This window comes from Pezoporus wallicus, unplaced genomic scaffold (genome assembly GCF_028554395.1).
Source record: "Pezoporus wallicus isolate ANWC-B61680 ecotype Strahan unplaced genomic scaffold, APGP_CSIRO_Pwel_v1 contig_8517, whole genome shotgun sequence".
In the NCBI taxonomy this organism is placed as follows: domain Eukaryota; kingdom Metazoa; phylum Chordata; class Aves; order Psittaciformes; family Psittacidae; genus Pezoporus; species Pezoporus wallicus.
The window spans coordinates 107,860-133,222 of NW_026635263.1; the positions used below are offsets into that span (position 1 = coordinate 107,860).

Consider the following 25,363-nt stretch of genomic DNA (forward strand, 5'->3'; position numbering starts at 1 on the left):
CCTCACAACTGCTCCTGCCGCCCCTCACAACTGCCCCTGCCCCTCCAACCCCTCACAACTGCCCTTGCCCCTCTAACCCCTCACAACTGCCCTTGCCTCTCTAACCCCTCACAACTGCTCCTGCCGCCCCTCACAACTACCCTTGCCCCGCCAACCCCACACAACCGCTCCTGCCGCCCCTCACAACTGCCCCTCGGCCTCGGCCCCGCCCCTCCTCATCCTCCTCCCCACAACCACCGCCCCCCGCCCCTCCCGCGCGTCCGCGGATGGGGGGGAAGAGGGCGGCGAAGTCTCGCGAGAGGGGCGGGCGGGGGCCGCTGGCTGCGGGCAGCGCGGAGCGGCGGCGACGGAGCAGCCGGAGCCCGGTTGGCGCTGAGGGGAGGCGGCAGAGCAGGCAGGCGGTTACCCCGGCGCGGCCCGGCCCGGCCGAAGGGACCTGCTCCGCCGCGGCAGGCACGGCCGGCGCCGCTCGCCCTCCCGCACGCCGTGTTCCCGCGGCGCGGCCTGGCCGCGGTTCGGCGAAGCGGGGCCCAGGCGGCGGCGGCGGCGGCGGCAGCCGCGGTGGTTGGTGGTGGTGGCGGCGGCTGGGCGCTCCGCCGCGCCTGCCCTGCCATCTTAGGTGCCGTGCCCCGCCGCCTTTGTGCCCGCCGCGCCCGGGCACCCGCGGGGGCCGGGCCCGACGCCCCTCCGGGGGCGCCTCCCCCCGCGGGGCCGCCGCCCCTTGCCCCGCTCCTCCTCCTCCTCCTCCTCCGCGGGGGGCCGACCGGCGCTCCCAGCCCGGCTGCGGCGGAGGGTAAGGCGGGCATCGCGGCGGGGGACTCGGCCGGGGCGGGTCGGCGGCGCCCCCGGGAGGGCTGAGGGAGGACGGTTGAGGTGGAGGGGAAGGGGGGGCCCGGTGGGGCCGGCGCCTCCCCCGCCGCGCTCTGCGGCAGTGCCGCAGGACTCGGGGCCGAACACCGGCGGGGGAGCGGGAGGCGAAATGGCGCTTCCCTCGGAGGGGCGGCCGCCGCCGGTGGGGTGTTCCCCGCTGTCAGGGGCCGCCGCAGGCCTGGGGCTGGGGCCGGGGCTGGGCTGTCGGCCCCACGGGCCAGGCGTGCCCTGCGCCTCGGTCCTTTTTGTCTGCACGGCTCCGGTGGGCTTCGGTGGACGAGCCCGGAGCCCCCGAGGCGTTGGGGGGTCCCTTGGAGACCGGCGGATTCCTGCTTTCCCCCCTCCCTTTTTTTTTCCTCCTTCCCCCGAGATCCCTACCCCTCGCTCCTCCCCAAGCGGTGAGTTTTCCGTGTATATACCATTTTGTTCGGTGCTGGTGTGGGATTTGGATGAAAGTGACCTATTTTAAAGACCTTTTCTTGATTCCCCTTAGCATTGCATGTGGCGGCCGATTCCGTTAGCCAAATAGCGTTTCCCAACCATTTTAATTTGTCAGATTAAAACATCTCATGGAGGCTAGATTTCTGCAACCCGCGTGTGGGTATGGCTTTGGGAATACCGTTCCCCCTGCTTTGCTGCAAAGCATCTTTGAAGCCTTAGAGTTCACCTTTGTCACTGTGGAAGCAGAAATAAATATAAAGGCGATACCTGGGCGCCTGGAACATGCAGTTGTACCATTGTGTTGGGCGCGGTACAAGAAATGGGGAGGGAGAGGGGGGGAGAGAGAACCAGGGATTAAAATGGTTGTTGTCAAGTGTAGATCTTTACATGCCTCGGGAAAAAAATGACAGAACGGTATTAGCCTGGAGGACTTGAAATTATTTTCTCACGAGAAACCCTTCGTGTTGATCGTGCCTTGTCTCTGCTGCTTATCATGGCATGGAGTATTTCATTAGGTGGCATTTTAGTGGCTGAGTTGGTTAAATAGCAGTTGCATTAACTAGTTGAACAAATTATGTCCTTCACCTTTGACTGTTGCATTTTGAGAGCCCTTACAGCAGTGTGCCTATGCATGCCAAGGGCGGATTAATAAGATGTTACCTAAGGTTTGGATGTTATTGATTCCTTACTATTAATGCTATTTATAGTGCATTTGACATGGCTCTTGTTTTATGTATTTGGATAAAGGTTATCGGCTTGGAGTGCTTCAGATGGTCCCAAAATACCACCCCTAACACCACATATATATTTATATTGTGGAACAGTATTGTTGGATCATCGGTGTCTGAAAAATGGCTTTAAGAGATAGCACATCGTGATAGTGAAAACATGGTGGAAAGCTGTTATATTTTGACACTAGGGAAGGTTTGGTTTCATGTGTCAGGATTCCAGAATAACAACTTCTGTTGCAATAAATATGATTTTAGATCAATTTTTCTTGAGATTACTTTGAGCCTCCCTGTTCCTTGCCTTTGTGCCTGTTCATAGCGAGTGTGTCATAGTTTTTGCTACTTAAGTCCAAGGGCAAACCTCATCAACGACTGGTTTGAGCCTTCGTATTAGATTCTCCACAACATTGGCCTAGTTCTGGCTGGTATGTTTGCCATTTTTAGGACTCCTCTTCCTTTTATCTGTAGCCTGAAATACATTGATAAACTTGAACCTTAATTTGTCCTTTGAACTTGAGAGAATGTTTTTTTCTCCTCTGTTAAGAATGTCTCACTGTAGAGAAAGTGATTGTGATACAACAGCTTAAATTAAATTTAATCCTCTGGAAACACCACTGCCTGAAGTAAAAACTCCTTGGATAGTTTGATATTTTTCTCTTTTTAACTAGATTGAAATTAAGTGCTGCGTGTAGAGGACCAGATGTTGGCATTAAAATTATGTACAGATAAGGTGACTTAGGCCTCAAGTTAGGTTGTTGGAAAAAGTTATCTATCGTATGTCCTTCTGTTAAATTCTGCTCTAAGGCTGGAGAATTTTAAATGCTTACCTCCATCTAAATAACATTTCCATTTGTGCTGTATTCATCTTTGCCTGTCCATTATAATACATCAGTTTTTGTCATTGGAAGAACATATTTTTTAATGAGTTGTTAGCCTCAGTTTTTATGCTTGGTGGGACACATTAGAAGAGAAGCAAATATCACACTAATAATTACATCTTCAGATGTATCCTAGTTGTGGATTTCCTGTAATGAGGATGTTTTGTAGAGAACAATAGATATGGCAGTGAATTCAGAGATTTGTTTTAAAGATGTTGTAGGTAGCTGACTCTGCAGTAGTGAGATGCACTTGGACGCAACCCTTTCACACTCAACAGGAACATCAGGTGGTTTCCACGTACTTCATTTTCAGGTGCTAATTCTCTTTCTGGCAAAGATGGATGGACTATTGCTGTCGTCTCTTTCCTCTCTTCTGCAAGCATATACTTCTGATCTAACTTAATAGATACTACAGTCATTTGCAGAATATTCCTCATGTAAGTTTAGTTGGCAGTAAGAATGTTTTGTCAAATAAGAAAATGTTCTGAGTTGTTCTGGTTCTCTGTGATCCAGAAGTGGTAATAAGCTATGATAAATACCACTTGTCTTGTTCTATTCTCAATGTATTTTGGAGAACACTTGCATAATCACTAAGATCCTATCTTAAAAGTATTTTCTGTTGTGTTTCTGTTCATATTAAAATCAGGTAAACAATGTATTGTTATGTTGAAGTGGGTGCTAGCAACTACAGAAAATCTTTGGTATTACCAGTGGGCTCTTGTCTTCTGAATTACAATGGTCGTGGATGGCCATTAATTTTTCTGTTCAGATATGCTATCCAGTGTGAAGGTTTTTAGTTTTATTTCTCATTGTGAACCCGACGAGTTTAACTTCAACTCTGGACTTGAATCATCTCTGAATTAGAGTTATCCTGGGTCTGACAGCAGGATTTCAGTTAAGGGGAGCACAGATGTCCTCCCTCACTTCACAGTGTTTGAGACAAGCTTGCCTATAGCAATACAGAGGAATGATTTAATATCTTCTGAGACTCATGGTTGTCCTTTTTTTATAACCCTTGAATGTGTCTTGCTCTTCTCCACAAACTGCTCATTCTTGACCAACGTGACACAGGATGACACCCTGGTCTGTGCAGTCTTGTGCTCTCTGGTGAGTTCCTGTTGCTCTAGAAGTTGATTCAGGTGTGTGGTACCATCCTCCCCCTACCTTTCCTCTTATGTCATCCTACTGGCTCTGGTCTTTGATCCTGTGCTGAGCCACACCAGCAGAAAGCTGACCGAAGGAAAAATGGAAGGAGTTTGGTGTCAGTTTGGCTATCTAAAACGGCTCAGTGCATGGTTATTTGATGGTACAGACAGCCCAATTTTTATCAGTTTATTCTGCCATGGAACCATAGCTTGTTCAAAGAGAAATGTGTGGAGACAGAGGTGGTTGATGGCGCTTTTTCCTAAACCTTGTAGTAGTTAGGTTTCAGGATTCTTTTTGTTTTATTGTTCTTTAAGATGCTGAGGAGCTGTTCATCATACATTAATGTCTGTGTGGAGAAGAGACTGGAAAAAAATCCAATGGATGGAGGGTCAGAAAACCACTAATCCCCTCATGTGAAGTTCCAGAGGGAGCTCAGCTGCAGAGTTGTGAAGCAGAATCCTTCCTGTGAAAGCAGAACTTAAAATACAAGAACATGAAACTAGAGGTGAAGTGCAAAGTGTCTGAGGGGAAAGTGTGCCCATCATGGGAGGAAAAGGATGGAGAGCTGTTTAAAAGCACAGTTGGCTTTTAGACAGTGTTCCCTCCTCCTTGTCTAAGTGCTCATTTACAGTACAAAGCATGGAGGCAGGAATATTTTCAGAAGGTCCTTAGAAACACAATGGACATTAGACTGCACAATGAGTGCTCCAAATGTGGTTTCTTAAAGCAGTTTTTAAACAAATATTTGGTGATCACTGGAATGACAGTAGTTTTTTAATTACCAAAGGGAAGCCATTGAGAACTTTTAATACTTTGACAGAAATTTAGGGCATTGTTACTCTTGACTATTATTATTTTTTACATCCTGCTAAATCCTGGTTCCTTTGCCAGAAGAAAAGGCAAGGTAGCCACTGTAAACATGGCATGAAATGGCCACAGCAGCAGTAAGTTTTGTCTAAACAGAAAAGTTTCTCCAGTTTAATGAGAGCTTCCTGAGTCCAGATCTGCAGAGTCAGTTACACACCTACATTGCAGTTCAGAGATGAGTTTTTCCTTCTCTTAGGGGTGTGGTGAGGACAGTCCAACAGGAGTTACAGAGATGATGGTGGCTGCTTAATCTGAGTGGGCAGTAGCTGATGGTTTTGCCTGTTGTGTTGCTTGGCTAGATACAGTTTTGATTTTTCTCTAGGGGTCAGGATGGGGTGACAGCATGAGACTTACATATTGAATATTGTCCTTAGAATGGAAAAGGCTACAAATGGTGTGGTTTGGGGAAAACTCAGATCTTGAGGAAAGAAGTAAAAATCACATCCCTCTGAAGCTGGCAGGCTCTGCCATTTTCTGTGCCTGTGATCTTCCACTGACCCTTATTACACTCCTGGCTACAGCCAGGCAAATATTTTCTTTAGAGTGAGATGTAATTTTATAAAAACAGTGTTCTACACTCATCAAGTGTAATGCCTTTACAGGGCAGCCTTCTATCGGGATGTGGGTGCGTGCTGCCTGTGTGTTTAGTTGGAAGCTTTTGCTGCATGTCAGTTATGTCAGGCCATGGTTGAAAAGGAAGTTTTGATGTTTAATATTAATCTCAGGTTCTTGTTCGTAGCTTTCAGACTGAAAGACAATGTGTGTTGCACCTGACTTTTAAAAATGTGAATAAAGTTGCTTTCAGCCTTTTGCTTAGTTAAGCTAAACTTCAGACTCTTCTTCCCTTTAGCCTGCTGCCATTCACTGAGCATCAGCAGACACAGTTTTTGAGGGGCTAGATCCTTTAGGAGAAGTCCCTCTATTTGCTGGTTCAGCTTCAGTTCATTCTGGTCTGGCTGATTTGTAACTTGGGGAAAGCTTTGGGACCCAGGAGCATGGGAAATTGGAATATGCGAATGCAAGTATGTTGAAAGGGTAGGGAACATTTCTTGTAACAGTTTTTGGCTTGTTCCCTGTCCATGTGTTCAGTCAGTTTTCCAAGCATCCAGCAATCCTTCCTCTTCCCTGACATACACAAAGGCAGTAACAGACCCAGGAGCCTGCTCCCAGAGAATTGTTGTGTTGGGATTTCTTGGAAAGAATTGCATGTGGTGTTGCACGTTTGTTATTTTTGCCCTCTTCCCCCTTCTTAATATGCAATTCTTACTTCCCACCTCAGTCCTGTTTTAATTGGTGACTGTCACTCCCTGCCCCAGCTGAGGAGATGAGAAAAGAGGTTATTTTTGCTAACATTGTTTCTCAAATAGGCCACGGGTGTAGGGTAAGTAGTGCAGCAACTTTCTCCATCAGATACTGGGATTTCTCAAGCTGTGTCCCGATGGCAGCACAACATGTTTCTGCTTTAGTTCTGCCTTGCAGTTGTCACTAGGATTAGCTCCTCCCAGTTCCCACTTCCTTGTAACCCAATCTGAATAAAGATCATGGGATTTGAATGTGCTTTACTGCTGCTGCTCTGCATGTTTGGGTTGTCTCCGGGTCCTTCGTACCCTGTACGCCGTGATCTTTGCCTTTTGGCTTTGCCTGTTCCAAGGAGCAGTTGACAGTTGTTAAAATCAGTTCTGGGCCAGCCATGATTCGATGCGATTAAACTGTGTTAAATGTGTTCCAGAACTGTTTCTTGGCCTAGATAGCAAACTAGTTAAACCCCGGTTTTGAAATCTATTTATGTGTGATTCGACTGCATACCCCTAGGTGAGCTGTTGTCTTCTTCAAGGGTCAGAGCACAAGATCTGTGTATAGCACGTGATCATCGTTAAATCCACCTTTAAATCCACCACCCTCCCACATCTCCTTGGGCTTTTTTATTACCCTTTGCATACTCAAGTCTTGTCTTGGGAATTATATACCATACTAACTGTAGTAATGCATTTTCACCACCCATAAAGACTAACTCTGTTGCAGTGATAATGATTTTCCCTGGCATCAGATGAAGTGGTACAAACCCCACTTTCTACTTTCTCAGTAGATCCTAGTACACAGGCAAGCTCCTAGATTCAGGTTTCTATGAAGGTTTGCAACTTTAATTAAAAAAGAGGGTAACTTAGGCCTTGACAAAGTTTCATGCTGGCTTCTAGAAGTGCGTATCAAAGTTAGGAAGGAAATAATGATATGTTTCAGAAGCAGGGCCTTGCTAAGAATGCCAGGCTCCATTTTTATTAAGGTTAATTGCCATATAGGCAAACCCTGAACTCTTACCTGGGTTTTTGGCTTAATTTTCCTTCTTCCCTTCGCACACAAAACCCCCTCTAACCCATGCTTTGAAGTATTTAAAACTAGGTTAGTCTCTGGCTGGAGGTGTGTGGTAGAGCCTCCTGTTAATTCTTGCTGGGACCTGCCCGTTTTGCAGCAAGAATGCAGGCGAACCCATCCGAATGCTGATCATCTGTTCTTTGTGGAGGATGGAAGATTATTTTTTTCACTTCATTTGACACAGTACATGGGTGAAGGAATTCTAGGGCATCTCGGTCCCAAAAGCCATGTCAGGCACCCAGAGCCTTACAAGGAGTGCGTGCCCATGGAGGAGGAGGAGGAGGAGTGCTTGGTATCAGGATATTTGGTGTGAGTTCAGTTGATTGCATGGCTGTCACTGGAGATACTTCCTTCTCCCTCCTCTCAGGTGTTGCTGTGAGCTGCTAGCTCACAAGTTGACTGTGTTCTTACCTGATCAGCCTACACAGCAGTCCCAAACTGACCAGTCTTCCAAATTTCACTTTTGCTGACTGCGAAGACAGAGTGCAGGGTTCCAAACTCTTACAATAACCTGTACTTAAGAAGAGGTCAATATGTGTGTGCTTTTAGCCCAAAATAAAATGTTCCAGAAGCAGCAAGTTCTCATCCTCCCCATTACCTTTGATTTCATTGCAGTACTGGTGTTCTAAATTTGTTTATGAAAACAAGACTGGGTAAAAGATTTGTTCCTGATTTGACAATCACAAGCAGAGCACTTGGGATACTAGAGTAACATGAAAATAGTTTACTTATAAAGAATGTGATTTACCTGCACTGGCTCATAAGAAGTCACAAAGCCATAAAGAACATTTAAAGAATTATTTACTCGTTTATTGAAAAGTCCTTTTCCAAAATACTTTAATGGTAGGTGCTTTTTCTTAAGTAGCTCCTCCCTCTTGAAAGTATGAATTCACACATTATAAGCACCTTGTATTTCCCCTGTTGCAGGAGTTGGTGGTTGTGGCTGACTGCAGGCAGGCCATCACCTGGGCTCCAGAGTCTTTCCACAGTGGCTGGTCCAGCACCAGGGTGTTTGATCCTTATTTGAATAGTCTTCCCATCGCACACCCTGGTACTGAAAACTAATGACTGTAGTGACTATAAACTGGTATAATCACTATGCTGCTTGTAGGTATTACAAATATTTTTATGTTTAAATAGAAATAGCTATCATTAGTATGATGAGAAATGAAATATTAGTACACAAATAGAAATCTAAGTAAGCTATAACACAGATTATTTTACCTCTGTGATGTTTTTGTACTTTTCTCTGAGTTGGCAAGATAATAATAGTAATTCCCAGTTCTGAATTTCATCCGTAAATCTCAAAGTATTTTAAACGGGTGATGAATACACATTTATTTTCCACACTTAAAAGGTGGAGATGCTGAAGTAGAGGTAGAGGAGTGATATGCCCAGCATGAGTGATGACAGAGGTAGAAGAATTTGTCTCCTTGGTCCCCAGTTAACATCTGACTTCAGTACCCCCAGGTTGGAAAGCAGGAGCAGCAGTGTAGAAGATGCTGTGGAGGGTGTGCTGTGCCAGTGTCCCAGATCTCTCCTGAAAGTCTGGCCATGACCTCCTAATAATGCAGGGGATTGGGTTTTTTTTGTTTCATCATATGAACATTATATGGATTTTTCTTCTCATAATGGCACTTTGATGGTGTTCATTAATGACTGTCTACGTCTTGCAATTTGTGATATTCTGTGTTACTATGTTGTGCTGGTTGCTGGTTTTTGTTTTTAAATAAATCTAAAAAGGGCCTTTAATGCATTGTAAATCAGTCCCTGAACTTGATGAACAACAAAGTCTTTCCCTTTTGGGAGTCAGTCACACACAGGGATAACTGAGCACATCCCACCTAAGTGAAAAATATTCTTGTGCATATATAATTGCAGGACTTGGGGATTGTGTGGACATTTTCATGGAGCTCTTTGGAGGCAAGGGTATATCCTGTTATCCTGTTTGTGCAGTCTCTACTGCTGCTCAATCTCACATCTTCTTAAAGGTCTAGTCAGTCTGTAAGGCAGATGTTTTCTGTAGAAACCTGAGTGTTGTCACCTGGGAAGGAAGAAGAGCTTTGAGCCCCTGTAGCATCAGTAGTCTCTAAGCACTGCAGAGCGAGCCATTGCTCAGCTCATCACAAGTAACTTTCATCTGTTCTAGATTCTACTTCAGCTGTCTCTGCGGAGAGGTTTGCAGTGTTGGTATTCATTTAAGGCATATCTATGCAGTAAAATTGCAGGAGCTTATTTGGAAATAATGAAACTAAGGATTTTGTTCCTTCACTCCTGTTATGTCAAAACTAGAATAACCCAAAAAGTATTCAAACCTTGAAATTTGACTGCCAGTGTTGAAGTGTTCCCTATTTTGAGACCTTGGTTTTCTGAGGGATTTTTGTTCAATGTTGCCACAGCCATGGAGTATGAAATTTAGCAAGTGCTCTCCACGATATGCTTTCAGGTTTGGAACTAATGTTAACCTGCGCTGGTTCATACCTGTTTATCATGCACATTGCAAAATCTACCTACTCATTTATATAGGTGTTGGGGAAACAAGGATGATAGGGACTAGCATGAGTGGTACGGAGCAGCATGAGTGGAAGGAGAGTATGGTGTGAGTTGTGATTCTTCTTGTGTGCTTATGTTCTGGTTAGGAGGCATCAAGCACCTGCTGATGTAGGGGTTTTCTAGATGTGATTTCATGCTTGTGATTAGCATTTCTAAGGACATGACACATACAGTCTCACCGCTAAAATACCTTCTGTAAATATGTAAACAGAAAATTACAGAGATGGTCACTGTCCGTCTGTCCTGATGAGTCTCCAGAGGTAACCCAGCAGGACTCGGCATGCTCCACTGGGCCTGGCTGATAGAACAGATCGCACTGCAAATCTAGGAGTAAAGTTCCTTTTCTGAGTGGAGTTACCACCTCCTTTGGTGCTTCCTTAATGTCTCATTTTCTTCAGTCACCAGGACAGGAGATTGAGATGTTTGGGTACCCTGTTCCAGCGTCTTACCATTTTACTGTTTGAATTCTTTACCTGCTTCACTGAAATCTGTAATTACATTTTAACCAAAATCAACCATTTCTTGTGCCAGAATCCCTTCAGGTGGATGATGAACAATAATCAGGACTTTTGAGTTCAGGGGAGGTGTGAGATCCTGTAGGATGGAGTCTCCTAGAAATCCTTTTCTGGACAGACTCTGCAAATGGTACCTGGTTAGTTGATGTTATTGCTGGAATATTGTCCTAAGTTGAGGGCAAAGCTGTGTTTTGCTGCTTCGAGAAACTATTAGTATTCAGTCTGAATGGAGTGGGCTGCTAATACTGATTAGCTTGTGCATAAGGTGGAGATGGCAATCTCCTTAGTTTCATATTTAATTACCAAAAAAATCATAGCAAAGAGATACCGTTGTGCTGTTCAGTAGGAACCACATGACCACAGGGTATTTAATTCCTTTCTGTAATTCTCCCTTTTTATTGCTGTTTTTTCATTGTTGCTGCTTAAAATTAAGTCATAAATTGTGAGGAGCAAGGAAAATGGTCATGCACCATCAAGTCTGATGTCAAGAAGCATTTTGGAGATTTGCTTTGAAGATTTTGCAGGTCTTTCTCACTTAAAACCTGTTATTTCTGAGCTTGCAAGTCGTGTCGAAGTGTTGAGTTTAGGTATTACACGAAGGATGAATCTCCTCATGACGTGGAGCAGTCAGTGCACGTGTCCTGGCATGGGCCTCTCCTGAGTTCTAAAAAATACAGACAAGGTATGAATGCCTCTTTATTGCAAGAGGCGTGTTCCTTCCCTCTGCTGGTGCTACCTTCTGCATGCATACACGTCCAGCAGCTCCTCTGTCCCTGGTGCAGTATGTGCAGGAAAGGTGCTTCTTGGAATGCCTAGCTCATATGGAAGGAATAACTTTATAAAGCCTTTAAGTGAGAGGGGCTTTGGACAGGGGTCTGCAGGGACAGGACAAAGGGAATGGTTTTAACCTGCCAGAGGGGAGACTGAGATGAGCTCTTAGGCAGAAGCTCTTCCCCGTGAGGGTGCTGAGGCGCTGGCACAGGGTGCCCAGAGAAGCTGTGGCTGCCCCATCCCTGGCAGTGTTCAAGGCCAGGTTGGACACAGGGGCTTGGAGCAAGCTGCTCTAGTGGAAGGTGTCCCTGCCCGTGGCAGGTGTTGGAACTGGGTGAGCTTTAAGGTCCCTTCAAGCCCAAACCAGTCTGGGATTCTGATTCAATGAGAGCAGTTTCCAGTTTACATCAACTTAAACATACTGTGTTTTAGCATGGTAAAAGCCACTTGCCTGTATAACTGAAAGCCTGTGATAGAACAGGCATAAGCAAGTATCAAACCACATAGTGTTCAAGATATCTCTATAAGTAAACACCTTTTAACTTGATCCTCCTTGGCCTGGGAAGGATTGTGCTTGTTGCATTCCCCATTTTGATGGGTACTGAAGGGAATATTCGTTTTCCGCATGGCACCGTTACCCAGAGGTAATAGCCAGAAGCAGAGCTGCTGTCCGGAGCTGCTGAGCTGTGCTCTGAGGGAGGGCTGAGCCCTCCTCTTTGGGTTTAGGGTTTTTGGTGGATGTGATGTCATCATTCCGCGAGGTCTGCGCCTCCGCCGCATCCTCCAGGAAAACAAAACAGGGGGGACGAGACCTGAATGTCAAATGGAAAACACAAGCAGATCTGATTCTCCCTCTCCTCCCTCCCCCTTTGGCTTTGAAAGGAGCTTTCAAGCTGACTTTATACAACAGGAATTAGCTTCATAGAGAAAAAAGAGGGCGGGAGAAGCAGTTCTGTTCAGTTCTTACTATCGGGTTCTCAAAAATAACTTCTTCCTGCCTCGCTGGAGGATGTGATGTATATGATGTGCCAGATGCAGATATAGGGGCATTTTGTAAGCGCCAAAGTTCTCCTTGCTTCAGGGATCTTTGTTATTAGCAACCTTTTCTTTTTTTTTTACCATTTTGGAGATACTTAAAGCACAGCGATTTCTTGTCACTGTTGTGTTGGTTTCTACCAGAGAACTATCCCATCCACTTCAGATGTTTGTATGAGTACCATGGCAGTGCTAACACCAGCCTTCCACCAAGATTACTATTGGGCCCTGGCCAGCATCAGGGGAGCAGCCAAAACCAACTGCAAGGCTGATAGAACCAGGCTCATTTTTGTTCAAGCCTGTGGAATTTGAGTGTATCCGAGTTCTTCTGCCTTTATGGAAGCCCTTTTGTGGCCTAGCAGCAACTGGCTTTCATGCAGCTTGTTATCTACGCTGAGCAGTATGGTTCATGTAAATATGGGCAGGTTTATTCTTTTTCAGGCTAAGGTTTTCGCTATTCCCTCATTCAAAATGACTTTGCAAAATAATCTGCAGAGAGGTGGGTTGAGGTATTTGGAAGCTACAAACTGAGCATTGGTTTGTGGGGGATAGACTGGTGGTCTCTGAGAAGCTGTCCAGATGTAGTAAGAACTTCTGGGCACTGAGCAACGCTGGAGCTGATATTCCTTGCCCTTTTGTGTTCAGGAACCTTGGTTACTTCTGGTTGCTCTTTATAGCTGGGATCCAAAATGTAAATACTGTTTTCTGGCATGGCATGTTGAGTTCTCCCTGTCCAGCTGGGCTGCAAGGGTGAGCTGCATGCATGATGAGGGAGCAGCTCTCGCTGGTCAGTTGTTAGGGTGTATCTGCGCAAGGTATCAGGACGTTGTCCTACTTTTCCCAGCTCCAAAATCCAAGACCCTTGGAATTTCTAAAATAGACACCTGACTTTCCCTTTGTTTAGGAGACAGGAGCAGTCAGCAAATAGATCTTCTTTAATAGCAGAAATGTTGCTCAAAACTTTACTGTTGTTTTTTTCCCTTTCTCTTACTTGTCTGTTCCTACTGACAAAAGGCATAATCCATTATTCCAAACTGTTGGAAGAGAGGTTTCAAATTGCCAGGTATGAAATTATGCCGCTCGCTCAGTTACCAGCAGGAAACGGCATGCGAGATGTTTCAAAACCTACAAAGGAGAAAGTTCTTTGTATGTGTGAATTTAGTATTCACAAAAGGTGTCAGATTGACAGCCTTGGAGATTGTGGAGATGGGAATTTTATTTATCCCTAGAGTAGGTGCTGTGCAGAACTGCAATAGTGCAAAAATGTCCTGTGTTATTCTGCTGCTACACTCTACCAATGCCCTTCACAGGCAGCTTCTGGGATGAGGAGCTCCTTTCTCTGTGCCCCTTCAAACAGTTGGCTGCCAAAGGGATGTGAGGGTGTTCTTTTGTGTGTGATGTGGGTGCTTATCTCCTTAAATCTAAATAGATGTGAAAGGAATCTGATAGCACCTACCTCTGTCCAGCCGCTGGAGCAGAGACAACCTGCAGCCTCCATGTTCTCCAGCTGTATGCAGACTGGTAGTCTCAAGGCAAAAGGTGTTAGCAATCACAAGCCTGTTATTCACTGATATATTTGTGCTGCAAAGGTTTAACACTCTGTCTTACATTGAGATATATGATTATAAAATCAGTTAAATAGAATCCTAGAATAGTTAGGGTTGGAAAGGACTTTAAGATCATCTAGCTCCAACCTCTTTGTTTTAATAGACTAGGCACTGGGTGAAACTTAAAAAAGAAGCACAGACCTTGTGTATTTAGTGGTTGGCATAAGAAATGGGATGTTAGACCTGTGTGTTCTTGCTGTGAAGTTGTGTGGTCTTGGACAGGTCACCCCTTAGTCATGTAGTTTATGTGTTTGTAAGGTAAGGATGGTTGCTGCAGCTCTCTATGTACTCAGCAAATACCAGGGCTTTTTAGGCCTTGGTAATGAAAGTATACCCAGATGTGAGTTTTGGCTGTTGAAGAATTCCTCTTCAGAGAAAGAAGGGAAATGGAGCAACCTTTGGTCTTTCCACGCATTTCCAGACCCAGCATAAGACCTGAGAAATGCCAGGGTGAATGGAGACATTGCAGGTGCAGTCCTTACCACCCTGTTGAGTTGAGACAGTTGGCCAGTGTCAGTCGTGCAGAGCTGTGTCCTGCAGGCTGTGAAACCGCCATCCTGAGCTGTGATTTGCTTTCTCCAACCTGTATGGACAATACACGGTTTGAATCCCAAGGACTGGTAACATTTCAGCTTTAGAATGAATGGTCTTTATTTCAGGGAAATGCTTTTCTTCTACTTTTCACCAACAATTAAATGCCATCAACCCCAGTGCAACCCATCACTTGTGTCCTAAAAGGAAAACCTCTTCTTAAAGGCTTCTACTGTTCACCAGGACTTAATTTCTAATGCAGTTTCTCAGTATAAACTATCTGGCATGATGAAAACTAAACGTGTGTAGTTATCATTAATGAAGATGCTTTTAGATAACAGCTGATTGTCTTCTCATGTTCTTTTACTTTTTAAATTCCATGAGCTTTCTTCAAAATCAGATGGAAAATGCTGCAGATTTTTCTGCCTCAGCACAAGGACTAGTAGCTGTGGATAAGGCAGATACTTAAATGCTCAAAGGAAGAGAACCATTTTAAGGGAACCTGGACAGATATGGTGACAGCATTGAAACTCTAATGCAGGCAGTTTCTTTTTTTGTCTAAAACTGTTTGATAAACTCTTCAGGGAAATAGGAGGGTGTCTGGGAGGCTCATGTGAGGGATGTGCAGTGTTTTCTGTACGTTGTCCATTTGCTAATGTGAAAATGGAGAGGGAATACCAAGGCCTGTTTCGGAGGCAAGAAAACCCACAAATAACACCAAAACAAAGCAGCACGTGATTTCCTTCTAATGTCCCCCTGGCAAGGTCTGTCCCACTGCTTTCCTGGGACTGTTCTCATGACTGTTCTTGTTCCCTGGTGCTTTACTTCTGTATCTTCATAGCCAGACCGCTGCGTTGCGTATTTGTAGACCATTTTAAGTAAGTCCTTCAGACCATGCAGCTTAATCCTGCTCCAGCTGTGCCATGTAGCTATAGCTCTGGGCAGTAGTTTTTACCATCTCCATTTACCATCCTTCATTAGATGGCATTACTCTGAGTAGTATGATTTGACCAAGTCACTGATTGCCTTCAGATCAGAGACTCCTCACAGCAGCCACCGCTGCCATCCAGCAAGGTGCTGTGCTGACAGAGGCCTTCCAGCTCCATCCTGCCAGCAGTGAGTGCTTAAGGAGAAATGTAAGATTAATGTAGTTGTATTTTCTTTGGAGGCTTTATACCTTTACAGGTCAGACCTGGAAAAGGCACCTGTCTGCAGCTCCCTGCCTCGCCTCATGCAAAAGCTGAGGCAAGAGTCCTTGAAACAGGCAGGACAGCCTTGTTTTCAGCAAGCCCAAGTGTAAGAGCAGGTTCCACCTTATCTCAGTTAACCTTTTATTTAGAGGCACAGAAAATAGTTTGGTCCATCAACTGAAGCAATCCAATTATTGTTCACCCCAGCTAAAGGGTAGGGCTGGAAATGGTTGCTGATTATTTCTTTTCCATTCATTTGCTTTTGTGAATGATTGCAGAGAACAGCTGGATTAAGCAGCTTTGTGTGCCAGCACACAATGAACCTGTGAAATATAAAGGTGTTTGGGTCTGTGCTATTGGAATAGACCCATTTCTGATTACAGTTTTGTGTCAGATTTAGGATGGATGTGTTCCTGTTTGAGCTGAAATTGCCTTTTCAGCCTTAAAACACTTTAATGCTTACTTTGTACATTCAAGCGACTTAAGTGCTTCCCTCCACTCTTCAGGCCAGAAGGAAGTGCTGTGTTTCTGACTTGGTGTACAGCAGAAAAATTGTTTAAATACTCCCAGCAAGAGTCAGCCTGGGCAGGGTGGACCTTGGGCATTAAAACCTGCTTTGTGGGCCTTGTTTCTGAATTGTTGTTCCAGCTATTTGCTTCAGGTGATGATGGTGACCTACCTCTTTCATCCCTTGTATTGAGGACAAGTAGTAATCCTGCCAAAACCAGAAAAGAGCCAGATGATTTTTGTTTAAGCAGGTTTTTGGAGAAAAGATGTAGTCATTTACCTTCTGTGTGTGCACATGATGTATTGACTTAACCTGTCTTTCTGGTGGAGAGACAGCCAAGCAGTAGGATGCTGAAGTCTGTGATTTGATGGACCTTTTAGTAAACCTGTAAGGAGAGAGCTGAATTTCCTGGGTACATTCCAGTGCAGTGAATTCCACTCCTCACTTCTATAGTGCTTGCAGATGTTGGTGTTCAGAGAAACCACAACACTTGAGCATTCCATGCATGTGTCTTCATCCTAGTGAGATACAGATAAATAATGATAGAGGCAGGTAAAGCATAAAGGTTAATTTGTTTTATATAAGTTCCATCAAGGTGGAGAATCTCTTTGTTATTGCAAAACACCTCCTGGAGCAGGGGCTTTTCCTCAGTGGACCCACTCTTCCAGGGCAATAAGAAGAGGGTAAACCAGTGCTATGCTGGGGGTTATCCTCAAAGTGCAGCTGAAGATGCTTCAGCCCTGGGCTATAGGAGATCAGAAGGACTTTTCCCTGCCAGAGAGGCTCCTCTTGTTTCCAGTTTCTAGGCTGTTGGGAATCTCTGTCCTGTGTTGAGTGAATCATTCCTGGAGAGCACCCAGGCAGTGTGGAGGAGGAAAATGCCTGGTGTGAATGCAGGAGGCATAAAAGTCAGATGAGAGAGGAGAGATAAGAATCCATCAGGACAGAAGTCTAGTGGCTGCAGAGGAATCTGAGAGGAAGGAGCTACAGCTGGTGGAGAAATGGAGGTAGAGGCTTGCAGGAGAGGTGGCTCGGGGGCCTGGAAGATGGAGGCAGCAGGAGAAGATGAGTTGGCAAGGGAGATGGCAGTCTGAATTCTGACACTTTCTAATTCTGGAGTGCTTGCCTTTGTAACCTTAATAATTTTGTTCTAATAGACTAGATACAAAAATTGCATTATATGTTCTGAGGAATTAGGTTGCTATGGTGATGGGTATAGAAGTACATAAGAGAGAAGATGTCAGCAAACGGAACAGCTGTAATGTGGCACACGAACCTGTGACTGCCTGCATTTGGGAAGCAGGCCTTTAGGAACTTCTGCTTCAGACTCGGCTCTCGCTGCAGGGATGCCTGTTCCTGTGTGAAAGTGACGTCAGAGCTTCCATGAGAAATCTTCCGGGTTTATGGAATTTCATATGGGCCCCGAATTTCTGGGTAGGCAGAGCACGTATCTCACTTCTGTGCCACGGTGGGGAGGTCTCTCTTCCACCCAGCAGCTGGAAGTGCAGGACCAGTCGGACCACGAGTGTGCGGGGTGGGAGTGGAGTCGGCAGGCATCAGCACAGGAGTGAAAGTGATGGTGGTTGTCACACACCTCTTATGCTTTTCCCCATCTACAGCGAGGATGCCTTTTGTATGCCCACCCACACCTCCTGATTTTAGCACTACTTATACAGTGTTTGCCATGCCTGGGGAAGGATGGGTTGTGAGCGGGGCTGGCCTCCACGGGAGAGGGTTGCTGGAGAGCTGATGGAGCAGGACAGTGGCCAGGATGGAGGAGCTCTGCAGGTACAGTTCATCTCACGTAGGTGTATGTTAGTGCAGCACAGGGCCAACAGGACAGCATCATGTTGGAGGCTTCTTAAAGCCAAATGTGGTGTAGTGGGTTAAGAACTGGCTGCGGGGAGGTGAGTTAGTGCTGTCAATGGAGGAAGTATGGGTTAAAGGGAAGCTGATGATAGTTCCAAGGACCAATCTTCAGACAGTTTTAAATGGTGTTTTGGGCTTGATGTACATGTGAAAGGACTGTAAATGTGTTAATAAAATTTGCTGGGGTGAAGTTGTGGGTGTCATCAATCCAAAGGAGGGCTGGAGTCTCACTCAGCAGGATGGAATGAGCTGGGGGTTTGCAGTAATATGGATAGAAGTGGGATAGCGCAAAGTGCGCAGTCATGCAGTATCAACAAGCATATCATAATACGTAAAAATATATATTGTATGTAGGTGAAATACAGAAGTGTGGTTTATCAGAAATGGAAAGATGTTGAAATACTTGAGTATATTCATTATACGATGGTGATTTTAAAAGTTTAATGCTATATGGCCAGGAAATAAGCAGATGTGGACAATTTTGTTCAGGGATGTTTTAAAAAAAGCCTTAATTTGGGAAAGATGTGAGGAAGGGCTGTTGGGATGTGTTAGAAAGCCAGCTTTCTCCTGTATCATAAAGGGAGACAAAACTGGCTTGCTTTTTTCAGCTAAGAGGCTAAGGGGACATATTATATCTCTGTTCTTGCGCTTATTCCTCAATATGGAAAAGGGAAGAATACTGTTTAAGGGCAGTGTGGGGAAAAGAGTAAGTCAGTGTAAACTGACAGGCAATAAACACAAACTGTAAGACAGTCTAAATCAGTTCTTAAATATGTTCCTAATCAGAATGGGAGCAGGGTTCTGGAGCAGCTTTGTAACCAGAGGAGTGGCTTTAAGTTCTCCAGAGTTGGTTACATTTTGATGACTGGATTCTATTATATAGTTGCTTAAAATAGCAGGAACAGGAGTTAATAGGACCTTCAGTCCTGTGATCTTAACTATCCAACTGAGCCATACTCTGTACCTGAACCACCACTACCTAAATTGTTTTGTGTCTGAGTTGAAATGAGCATTTGTTCCCATGAAAGCAGATAAAACTCACCAAATTAAAAGGCTTTTAATCCTGATACATATTGAAAACTATGCTTTGCTTGAAGTGAAGGGCCGAGTGAGAAGTAATCTAGACCTTGCAGAACCCACTGGGGAAGCATTCCTTCACGTAGGTAAAATAGGTGGGTTTTGATCTGTTGTTGTTTGCTTTTGGTTGTTTGACTCATCCCTTTGCTGTGTGCTGGTCAAAACATTGTTCTGCTCAGTCATGTGGAGGCAGGAAAAATAAATACTCAGCCTGAGCTGGAGTAAAACTGTACAAATTGCCCTGACTTTGGGGAATTCCAGCAGGAAAGGAGGTGCTCACAGGCTATAGAGATGCATGAAATAATTGCTCAGTAAGGGTACTCCACTTGTGGGTACAGTTGGACGGGGCTTGGAGCAAGCTGCTCTAGTGGAAGGTGTCCCTGCCCGTGGCAGGGGTTGGAGGTGGATGAGCTTTAAGGTCCCTTCCAACCCAAACCATTCTATGATATGATTATTTCTCTGCAGCCTTTTGATAAACCTTTTTTTCTGTTTGTGATGGCAGTTGTATATTTTATTAACCCATGCTAAACAAAATTGGCCTTTTTCATAACAAGGTGTGTTAGGATAATGCTGGTTTGACCCTGGAAGAATAGCAGTATGAAAACTGTCATCCAGAATACATCACTGGTCTGGTCCTACCTGCTGTTTCTGGCAGTGGTAACAACTGGATGCTTCAGAAGAGGTGCCAGGAGCGTTCAGGAATACCTTACCCGACCTGTCTGTGGATGTTCTTACTCCTGTGAATGTCTAATTTAAAAAGCAATGTTTGTATCTCTTGGGCTCAGCACCTTGCAGCCATTTCTGCAGGTTAATTCTCCTCTTTATAGCTCAGTTGGTTGAATTCCTTCACTCTGTTATAAATACGCTGCTCTTACATTTTATGGATTCTCTCGTTTTTCTTGAAGCCTGAGCACCTCACATGGCCTTCTTGTGTATGATTTTTAGCTCTTGCACCTTTTCTCCTCAAGCTTAGGTTATCTTCTTGGACATTTAAGGTTTCTGAGGCCTTTTTGTACTGTACTTTGATTTTTATGGCTAGATGTGAGTGAAGAATAATAGCCAGGAGCAGAGCATGGCAGAGACTTGCTTAGTATATTGACAGGAATTCTGTATTATTTTCCTAATAGATTCTTCATGGTTAAGACTAGATATGTGCTTGATGGTTCTTTACTTTTTGACCTTTCATCTCCTGCCTTCTTGCTCATACACTTCGGTTTTTAAGGTTCCTGTGTACTTTCTGGTACTGTCAGCTGCCGTAAACAAAACTTGTCATGTACCTTTCCCTCCTGTTCCAGATCCTAAATACAAATGCTACACAGAATCTGCGGTCACTCCGGTTGCAAAGTTCTTTTCCTTTGCTCCAAACGTGTAATTATGCATCTGACCCCTTTCTTTTTTCAGAGTTGTGTATCAGTGAAGAGGCGAAGTTTCTGTTCTCTTCCTAAGACTAATGAATACAAGAATTCTGTGTACAAGACTTTGCCCACTTCTTGTTGAATATGCTTTTGAGTTGTTCTGTTATTTTGATGGCACAGCCCAGCGCATAAATGTTTGGCTTGTTAGTTCTCACTGTGTCACAGTCACCAAGTGATGAGCATGTTACTTCCACTAATTATTACTTCGGTTAATTCCTCTCTTCAGTTTGGCTGCAGCCACTGTGGGAGCTTCTGGAGCGGTGGCTTTGGAAGGAGCAGTGGTTGTGACAAAAGGGGATGTCACTCTGGAGCTAGTCAGACCCTAGGGCAGCTCCTTACTCATCTCCATAGGTCAGTAATGTTTAATGTATGAGTTTATTGAAGGACCAGCTTTCTTGATGTATGGTCTCTGACAGCACCATACCTTCTACCTAGTCATCATCTTTATGCAGATAATTTACCTTCTATCCTGTATCCTTGTTCTCCTTTGTGGCTTTTCTGGTACCTTGGTAGTGGATCAGGCTGGGGCACAGCTTGTTTTTTAAGATTATTCCCACAGAATCATCCAGTTTTCTCTTGGATTTCTGTTATATTTGACTTATTTTCTACCTTTGGTCTTTCCTAATGTCTCCAGTTTTGCCAGGTTTGTACTTGCTCAAAGAAGAGTCAGACCCATGGACTGGTGGGTTGGAAGCTCTGGGGTGGGCATGCATCCTGCCCTCCTCCTGCACTCCAGGGAATTCATTTGCAAGCTTAATTTAAGCATTTTTGTTATTTCTTTACTGGCTGGTCAGAAAGCCTTTGAATTCCTTCCTTTCAGGCCTCCCTTCTAAGGCTGTGTGTGATACTGCTACTTTTTAATCACTCCTTTTCTCAAGGGTAATTATCTACATTGTGAGCTTTAGTAGCTTGTTTCTGAGTTATTTATGCTGAATCCAAAGTAGCCGATTTGCTTACGTTTACTGTATTTATTGTTCGGGGGTGAAATTGCTTTGGGGTCAAGAAAAGGTTTCTTTAAACTCAAGCCCCGTTAGGATATCTGCCTAAATTTATTTTCTTATGGGCAGCTGGAGTTTCCCAGTATTTTTGCCTCTAGATTTAGTTGACTTTCCCCAGCTGGCTGCTCGCTAACCTCTTCCTGGCCAGTGGTTTGTAGCATTATTCCCACAGAGTCTTCCAGTTTTTTGGATTCGACTTTATTTTCTACCTTAGGTCTTTCCTGCTGGCTCCAGTTTTGCCAGGTTCACACTTGCTCAAATGAGAGTCAGAGCAGCGTGATGTAGTAAAGGACAGGAGTTGGCAGTGCCTGTGAACTTAATGAATTGCAAAAGAAGGGGGACAGCGGATTTAATTTTTTCCAGTTGCCTTCCTCATAGCTTTGCTAGCCTAAGGAATCACTAAATTTAGAGCTGACCTTCTTAATAAATGTACCAGAACTATCACAAGCAAAGTCATTCAGGAGATGTTAGTGTTGAATATGTCAGGCTATGGTTAGCACTTCTTCAGCGTCCATGATACTGGCCTTTGAGAAACGAATGCTGGCTGTTCTTTAACTATCCTGGGTGATCCTATGGGATGTTTTGTTTTAAATAGGAGAAATAAATACAGGATGCTTATTGGTACTAGAGTATCTTTCATCTACATTGGTAATGCGTTTTATTTGTGGTGTTTAAGTGGTAGATTGGTGTTTCTCAGGTGAGTGACACTGCAGAAATTGCTGGTGATTCAAACTAGTGTTTGGTTTATTTGTGTTTGCGTATAACTGGCATATGTAACTTGTCAAAATAGATAGAGTTTGTTCAGAATATCTGTCTGTAGCACAGGAATGGGCTTACCCAGTTGTTACTTTTCCCACTACTTGCAAAACATGAAATATTATCAAAATAATAAAAAATACAAAAGATTTTTTCCATTTTGTTTCAAATGGAAAGCATGGGATAATTGTTGCACTGTTGGCTTTACTGCTGGTGTGGATCATCGTGACTGCTTGTCAGTGGAGGTTTTGGAAGCTTAGATTTCTGACCCTTTTTGCTAGTGACATTCCTGGAAAGTAAACATACATCCAAGCAGAACAGCTCAGCAGGATCAGAAAGTGTGCTGGGGTAAGTGATGCAGGGAGCTGATGATGGACAGTTTAGTGTCAGAATCTTGAGGGGAAATCAAAGAAAGCCACAGTCTACAAGTACATGTATAAGAGAAACACAAGCAGTGCTCTAACATGAAAGTGTCTTCTGGAGGCTATTTTGCGAAGAAGTAAAATACAAGAGAAAAAAAAACACAACACAGAGAAGAAGAGAAAAAGAAAAAAAAATCTACAAAGAGGTTTTTTTCCAGGATAAAATCATTCCTCAAAAATCTTTTTAAAAGAAATCGAGAAAGGAATCTGACTGGAATGATAGGCTTGCTCTTTGTCAGGTGAAGAAGAATGCATGTGTTGGGGAAGAAAAGCCTCTTTGAACATAGGGTCTCACACAGGCAAAAAGCTGCCAGAATTCACCATAATATCCAGGTGCAGGTTCTTCTTATCCTTATAATCTATTCCTTCTAGAAGGACATAGCTGAGGGAATGTGGAAGATACCAGTGGGACAGCGTTTGATGACTATTCTTTGCTGTGAGCTTCTGCTACAGAGGAGGATCTCTGTTCATTTGCAGTAGGCAGTACTGTTGTTACATGTTGTACATGTAACATGTTTTATATGTGTGGGATTTTAGACCACGTGCAGTGCCCCTGTCATAAGACAAGTTATGGAAGTGTCCAGCACGGCTGTACTATCTCACCTGCTTTAGGCTTTGGCAGCAGAAGGGGCTCCTGACTCGTAAATGGGGTGATCTTAGCTTTCCCCTTACCTTGGGGATCAGCAGAAAGCGGAGGAGCATCTCATGAACATAAGCTTGAGGGTGAAAAGTGCTGTAGATAAAAGCAGTGTCTCAGTGGGGCTTTCCATGGTACACAGTTACCCTCCACAATCCAGTTTCCTCAGCCCGTTCCAGGTGTCTTTGTTCTGCTTGCAGTTGGCACTGTTTCAGGATGGTTCCTTTTTTTAATCAGTTTGGTGACAGCATTTTGGATTTCTTCTGAATATTAAACATTTTGCTAACAGTCTCTTGTAGAATGCCATTCATCTGCACCTCCCCCTTCCGTAATGACAGGTAGTCCTAATGGATCCAGTGTGGAGAGCATGGGTACCAAAAGGAATGATTTTAGGATAATTACGAGAAAGGCAAGTTCATTACTTTGCCAGCATTCTTCCATCTACTAAGTGGTAGAGGTAAGTTAGCAGGATCCTGAGGGAGATGTTCCCCAGTGCCTCTTGCCCCTTTTGCAGGGCATAGGAGAAGCTGGATGCCGCTTGCTGCATCTCCAGGTTTTCCTTGTTTCATTTCTGGGATTCCCCCTCTCCCCCCCCCCCCCCCCCCCCCATAATTACTACTTTAGGACAATTTCCAAATGGCAGAACTAGGAAGAGAAAAAGTAACATGTTGTTAGCTTAGTGGGAGAGGCGTACCCAAGTACCCAAGCAGTTTGTGGTGTGTGGTTTCACATGAGTCAAGTCACTAAAATTGCTGTCCATTTGGAGAGGCTTGGGGATGCTGATAGACTTTCCATTGTGATAGTCACCTAAATACAACTATCTTCACACCATCTGTTGTGGTGTAATTGAGCATGGATAGGAAGCCGGTTTTTAGCTGATCAAGGAAAATACCTTATTCGTGAGCAGAGAGTAATTGATCTTCCATGTGTGCAGTGCAACACACTTGAGAGTTGCTCTGCTGTTGTTAGGACAAGAAGAAAGGGTCAACTGGGGTTCCAGAGCCTAGGTTAAAAGAGGGTTTAAGGAACATCCGCAGCACTTGGTGCATTGCCAGGGCATCTTTTTTAATTGGAAAGCAGTAAATCCCATGTTGTAGTTTTGACAAGCTTGCTGGAAGGAGAAACTGGGTGCAGTGATCAAGAATGTGCTTTCCCAGTGATCATGAGGACCCTGATGAACATATGTCCCTGCGTTTGAGATGTGCACAAGGATGGATAGCAGATGATCCTGAATCTGGCAGTATTGCACTGGATGAAGATCCCTTGAATTTCAGATAAGCCAAATGAGCTTCTTCTGTCTGTGCCCTTAGAGAATCCCACCCCAGCAGCCTGGCTGTCACCTGGCTTGTGATGAACAGCAAATGCAGATGCAGTGATAGGATGTATAGTAGGTGATCTCTGTCTGCCCTTTATCTTTCTGGATGAGGTTAACTCCATGCATAGAATTCATCAGGATAAAACTTTAAAGGCTGATTTATATGCAGATCACAATATAAGATTTATATGCAGATCACAAAATAAGTCAAGGATGGTAGCATCATTCCTAAAGTCGCACATATCAGCACTGCCTGGTGTGACAAGAGTTCATTTCATCCCCCATCCCTGGCAATGTTCAGGGCCAGGTTGGTTGGGGCTTGGAGCAACCTGCCCTGGTGGAAGGTGTCGCTGCCCATGGCAGGGGGTTGGAACTGGAAAAGCTTTGAGGTCCCTTCCAACACAAACCAGCCTGGGATTCTTCTGATGCTGGGCCTTCATCATCTGTTCTGATGTTTCCCCACCAGCTGTGCTTCTGCTTCCAGTACCAGGTTAGAGTCAAACCATCACACATCCCCATGGGATTGAGGGTGGGTGTTGCAGCATCCCGTTGTTGTCTGAAGAGAGAGTATTTTACTCACAGTCACATTATACCAGAACACAGCCTCCTGTGCTGGGCAGTGCAGCCTTGAGCACATGGGAATGAGCCTGTTACATGTTGTGCTGCAAGAACCTCTTTGGTGTCTCAAATATACGTCAAAGAAGCTTCCTCTCCCCAACAGGCAGTATTATGTGATACTGAAAGTTCAGCTGAGGTTTCTTCTGCATGGTTTATAACCAGACAGCTCATATGTGCTGGTATTTCTGGTTGTTATGCTAGAAAACTTTTATTTGAGTTTAGTTTGGGATTTTTTCGCCTGAAAAT

General features: G+C 44.5%; 1 protein-coding gene across 1 annotated transcript in view; it reads left to right on the plus strand.

Moving 5' to 3' along the window:
• The first annotated feature begins 612 nt into the window (after positions 1-612).
• TAOK1 (TAO kinase 1) overlaps positions 613-25,363 on the plus strand; it is a 65,527-nt gene continuing 40,776 nt past the window's right edge. The window contains exon 1 of the mRNA XM_057414787.1: positions 613-793. The gene's annotated coding sequence lies outside the window, so the exon portion shown is untranslated. The remainder of the gene's footprint in view (positions 794-25,363) is intronic.